Raw genomic sequence first — 6,419 nt, forward strand, 5'->3', positions numbered from 1 at the left:
GTTGAGATAAAGTCAGTTTTCTGAGCAACAGCAAGGATTAAGAGCCACATCCTACACTGTTCCTGAACTTCATGGAGCACCTCACCCTCTGAGCCTTCTCCCATTGTAGGGGTTATTGGTCAGTCACACTCATTAACACACATAATCTCATTAACTCATTGCTTGTTGCATTCAGCTGTGTCATGCACCTTTCCAGTATAGTGTCACAAAGGGAAAGAGAGGTCCTTAGTCTGATCTGTCAAGAATCTGCAGAAAGAATTGCAGGCTGTGTTCATGATGTGTTGCTACTTCCATAAACATCCTGTCACATGGGGTTCATGATCTCTTGCATCACCTAACCAGTCTCAGAAGGAAGGTGCTGACAAATAATTGTTTCCAAATCTCATTTTAAAAAGTCTTTAGTAGTAAAAATATTGGCTTTGTCTGCACTGTTCTGCACCTGCTTTGCAGTGTGGTCTGCTGGGTTGGAAGTGCTGGTTATTTGGGTTTTGGAGCATGGTGAAAGGTCAGTTCACCTGACAATGCCTGGGGACTGGAAAGCAGACTTTGTTTCGTAGGCTTATGAGATGTTCTCACAGTGAAGAGCTCACAGAGCTAAAGAACAAAGTAAAAGGGCCAGATTTCTAGGGGGGCAAAAATAAATAAAAATGAAATGTTCCATCAGTCGGTGATATTTGTGCATGGTTTCATCAGGTGGGAGCATGACCCAAGCACTTGGTCCCAGTAGTATTTGTCCCATTCCTGACTGCTATGGTCATCCATGGTCATTTTCTTGGTAATTATGTGAGAGGCAAAGGGATGTCCGTCCATGAGAAAGAATGGTGAAGTGTCTCCATTTTATTTCTGACTGATAGACTATTCAATTTAAATTAAGCTTCAGATACTGAAAATGCTTTTAAAAAAAACCCTGCATTCTAACTCAGATTGCTAAATGGTAACCAAAGGGACATCCTACATTTACATTTGGGATTAATGATGAACTAAACATTAATGAGGTCTTTTTGTGTTGTGCATAAGCCAAGTGTATCAAGGCTTTCTAAAACTTCAGTTCCTCCAACAGATTCTGGAATCAGAAGTTCTACCTTCCTCCTCCATATCCTGTAAGGCGCACCTGGAGGAAGCAACATGGATCCAATCAGTGGTGTTGCACGCTCTACATCCAGACTACCTGAATGTATACATGCTTCCTTTTCTTCAAGCACATGTGCTGCAAAAGAGCAGCCCATAGATTTAGGATTCAGTTGAAAAGTAAGCAAAAAACCCATGCCCCCCCCCCCATAAAACATTGAACACAGATGATCTTTTCATCAATTCATTAATGCAAAAAGCAGTGGGGACCAGCAGATCATCTGGCCCTGACCTCTATATCAGAGGCCATTAAATTTCACTCAGCTGCCAATGCATTGAGCTCAATAATTTGCTTTTGACTCACATACGTCTTTCAGAAACTCAGCCTGCTGTAATATGAGGGCATCAAGGGGCAGTGAACCCATTGCTTCCCTCTGCAGTTAGTTCTGATGGTCAGTCATTCTTCCTGCTAAAAAAAAAAAGGTGGCCCTTACTTCTAGTCTGAAGTTGTCTAGTTCTGGTTTTCAGCTCTTAGGTCTTCTTATGCTTTTGCCTGCTAGATCAATGAACACTTTAGGATGTGGCATTTCCTTTTTTTTAAAATGCATAAGGGTATATCTGTGTTGCACTGTACTGTGGAGATATCCAAAACACTCTAAATGGGCAAACTTGAGTCCCACAGAGGTCCCAATATAGCAACATATGCCTTTTTTTCTGAAGCACCGTGGAAGAAAGCATATGGGGATGATGTGTGCTCTTGGACTGATCTATTCTTGTGTCCTGGGTTGTTGTTTTCCAATCACTGTCTTGCTATGCAACTTATTAGTGCTTTTCTATGCCTCCATTTCCTGTCTGTAGGACTGGATTCAGCAATCCTGCCTCACGTGGGAGTGTTGGGACATTCAGTGACATTCATAACATCTTTTGCTTTCCACATACAGAAGCAGCAACACAAAATGCATTATATTGCCATAAAAGCAATGAGAACCCTGAAGTGTTTTGTTGCCTTTGCCCAACATATTCATTATGAAATGTGAGATATGCAGCTTGACTTCCCTCAGACACACCTGTATTAATTTTACATTACTGTGATTCAACCATCTCTAGTGAAGTTAAGAGTGTGTGATGTGAGAATGAGGGAATAAGGGTCTTTTTTTTTCCTGCCCCACCAGTGAAGTGCTGTTTCTGAATTCGAAGAGCATCTCCAGTTTTGTGTTGTAGCCCAGTAAATATGGTGTTGCCATTGCTTGTAACAGGCCACAGGCTTTGTGTTAAGCTAGCAACACAGGCCTCAGGACCCATCAGGCTTTGTATGGAGCTTGTTTTAGCTGTAACAGAAATTATCTAACAACTGCATGGCTACTACCTACCCTGTTTTAGCTTTTACTTAGCTTTGTATGATTCTGTGGTGTAACACCTATTGTTATATATATTTCTGTAACTAATAGATAGTCTGTTTAGGGCTGTAAGGGTAAAGCAGAGGCACCGCCTGGACTCCCAGCAGGGACAGATACACAAACACAAGGCACACTAGGGTCAATACTGAGCGTTTTATTACCGCTGCGTCTGAGCAGGGGTTCCCCAGCGATTTCCTGATCGAGGCAATAATGGAGCAGGAGAGCCCCTGGCACCACTGAGCGTTGATCCATGGAGAGGAACATCAGGAGGGGCACTATATGAGGTTTTATGGACTACACACATGTGCAGTAAGCATACTGAGCTCATCGCTAATCCCAGTTCAAAGCCCAGGTGCAGCGTCACACTGGCATGGGCTCGGCCGTATGACTGTGGGTCAGCATGCCCTGTAGATGCATGTTCCCACGGAACAGTCTGGCTAGCTTCCATTGCCTATCTATCTCCTCCACGTTCTTCCACATTTTCCCATACGTTCCAGTTTGTCAATGTATTTCTTGGATACAAGACAATTGTGGGAGACAGTGTCAAAAGCTTTGCTGAAGTCATAGTAAATGACACCCACTGCTCTCCCCTCATCCACAAATCCTGTGTTTTATCATAGAAGGCAATCAGGTTGGTCAGGCAGGATTTATCCTTTGTCACTCCATGCAGACTGTTCCCAATCACCACCTTCTTTCATATGCCCAGAAATGTGTTCCAAGAGGACTCAGTCCATGTTTTTTTCCTGGGACTGAAGTGAGGCTGACTGGCCTGTAGTTCCCTTGATCATCTGTCTTGCTTTTTTTGAAGATGGGTGCAACATTTGCCTTTCTCCAGTCAGCAGGGACCTCCCCTGTTCTCCGTGACCTTTCAAATATGATAGAGGGTAGCCTTACTATGGCATCAGCCAGTTCTTTCAGCACCCTCAGATGAAACCTGTCAGCTCCCATGGATTTGTATGGGTCAATTTCTTGTAAGTAATCCCTGACTTGAGCCTCATCTGCTGCTGGTAGTTCCTCTCCTTCTGAAACCCTTTCACTAAGTACGGGGCCTGGGAGAACTTGTTGGTGAAGGCTGAGACAAAGAAGGCATTGAGTATTTCAGCCTTATGTGTGTCTACTTTCACTAAATCTAATGTCACTAAATAATGAATAGGTGGACAGAACATGAAAGTTATGCAAAGGGGAATCTGTTTTGCTGAGGTGAGACTGCTATTGGAGTATTTTAGCTTAGATGTTTTATGACTGGATCCAGAGAGTCTATGGAAAGCTCAATCAAGTAGATGTGGACCTGTCAAACTGAATTTGTGCATTTGCAATGTCTTAGATGAGCCAAGTAACTCTTCCAAACTGAAAGCTTAATAAAAAACAAACAAACAAACAAACACCCCCCCCCACAAAAACACCTCTGAATTGGATTTGATAGTGCATTTGAATCCAGAAAGAGAGTTGTCAATGACAACCCCCCTCCCCCCAGCCAATTGTTGGCATGGGGCTGGCTAAAGCTATCCTGTTTTGGGGGAGGGGGGAAATATATATATATATATATATATATATATATATATATATATATACATACACACATGGTGATTTAATGCACCGCGTCTTTTGATCTCAGCGCTTACAGCTAGACTTAGAAACACCCACTCTACATCCAGCTGTAAGTATCAATAAATATTTACAGTTTCATTAATCTCTTTTTTTTTTAATGAAGTAAAACATCTTTGTCTCTGCCTGTCTCTGTCTCTCTCTGGTAGCGATCATGCAGATAACACAGTCATGTTACTGTGCATCTGAATGTCTAAAGCTACGCAAGTCACTGAACTGCATGTGTGCAGATTTTGCAGTCATTTCATTAGCTCAGCCTTCTCCATAGCATTCTCGTTCCTTCAGAGGGCGCTATAGTACAGATTTTGAAGGCATAGGAATAAATTAATCACTGTATTTGTTTCCACTTACTTCCTTTTTTCTATTATTTTTATTATTACACATATAGTTCAGTTGAGGAAACAAGTAAATTTTGGAGGGTTGCGCTAGTATGTATTTCTCCCCTGTTGAGAGTATCTGGAGAGAGGCACTATTTGGAAGGGGAAAGGTGTTTACCAAATACTCAGCATAGCGGACTTCCAAATCAAGGTACCAATCACTATAACTTTACAACTTGGCAAAGCTGCTCCTAGTAACTAACAGCTGTCACTTTGGGGGAGGGTGGGTGTGAGCAAAATCAACTGGGAAATGTAAAGGGGGGGAGGAACATTGTAGTTCTGCTCCCACTCAGACCAGCCTCATTTTCATTTGAAATAAATTTCTGTTGTCAGTCTGCAATCATTTTTCTGCACAGGTCTGTATAAATATAGCACTGCTTACACCAGTGAGCTCAGCTTCCTCTGTTCCCAAATACATTCATGCAGACACATATAGAAACATTTCCACAATAACAAGCAACTGAATGCCTTGATTTTTTGATTTCTATTTGAGGTAACCAAAACTAAAAGATGTGTAGAAGAGAAATAGCAAGTCCTTTAAGCTATCATCTCAGACTGGGCAACCACAACCAGAGGAATCATTAGCTATTTTGAAACCCCTTCACCTGTGATGAGTTGAAAGTTGGTTTCCAATTTGCCAGCCTGAATGATGTTTCCATTGTTAATTGCCCACCATTAAAGTATGCCAGTAAGTGGAACAACAATCTAAAGACTTAAGCAAAGCAAGCTTTGTGAGGAATGGTGATATTTTATTAGTAGGCATCCACTTGTGATATTAATAAAAGAAGACAAAAATAATACATTCAGCTGGAAAGCAAATTGTTAAGGTAACTCTAAGATATGCTGGATATAGTCTGTTCACCAGCTCAGCTGTTGAGTCAGACTCAAAAACAAACCAAAGCAAAACCCTATGATAAGGGTTTTCAAGAAAACATTGAAAGTATTGTGAGCTCCATTCCCAGAGTCTTAGTAAAAGATGGATAAACTGGTTCCAAAAATACATGAAACCACCACACCTAAACCCTAGCCCATTCCTAGCATGAAAATATTCAGTTAAAATGAAGTGTTTTCAAAGGCTTTGAAATGTTTGGTGATTATTTATATGCCAGTGGTGTCTTTGAACCCAAACAAGATCAAAGCCCCACTGTCCATGTACAGTTTTTATCAGCTAAGCAATTGGGATTGGAGTTTCAAAAAAAAGTTCTACATCTTTCAGAACTAGGCTGCTTGTTGCAGTGGCTTAAGATGGATTTAGGATACTGTCCTTAGACATCGACTGATATTTTTGATGCCCTCCCCCTTTTAAAAAAAAATGTTTCCCCTTATGTTAAATGGGCTTTAAAATCCCCAATCCAGTCTGGAGAGGAAGGCCAAATAACAGCCATGGGACTGCCTCTGAGAACCTCTATGTGAGCCCTGACAATCTTTGCAGACCTGCTAAGATTCTAACATTGTTACAGGCCAGAGTACAGCTTGGGGAGCCTGGTGTCATTTTGATGGATATTTGGAGTCTTTCTACTTCAAAGAAGAGCCCAGGCTAATGGAAGTGTAAAGATAGATTATGCCATTTTTAACTTCATCTCCTGTTGGGCTGTAAGATCTCTGATCAGTTTCCAAAAAAGTGAACTCTTACCACCTCAGTGAAGAGTCCCCACAAGAGCTCAAGGAGAACTATCAATAGTGGAGGAGGATTGAGTCAGGTCTCTCTTAAGAAATCTTGCCCCATACAAGTCTATGGGACCATGTGGGTTGCATCCAAAGGTGCTGTGGGAGTTGGCTGATGTCATTGTAAGGTCACTGTCTATCATTTTTGAAAGGTCATGAAAAATCAAGGGAGGTCTCCAATGACTGGAGAAAGGCAAATATTGTACCCATCTTCAGAAAGGGCAAGAAGGACAATCTGGGAAACTACAGGCTGCTCAGTCTCACTTCAGTCCCTGGGAGAATGGAGCAAGTTCTCTTGGGAGTCATG

The sequence above is a fragment of the Struthio camelus genome, chromosome W (assembly GCF_040807025.1).
Source record: "Struthio camelus isolate bStrCam1 chromosome W, bStrCam1.hap1, whole genome shotgun sequence".
Classification (NCBI taxonomy): domain Eukaryota; kingdom Metazoa; phylum Chordata; class Aves; order Struthioniformes; family Struthionidae; genus Struthio; species Struthio camelus.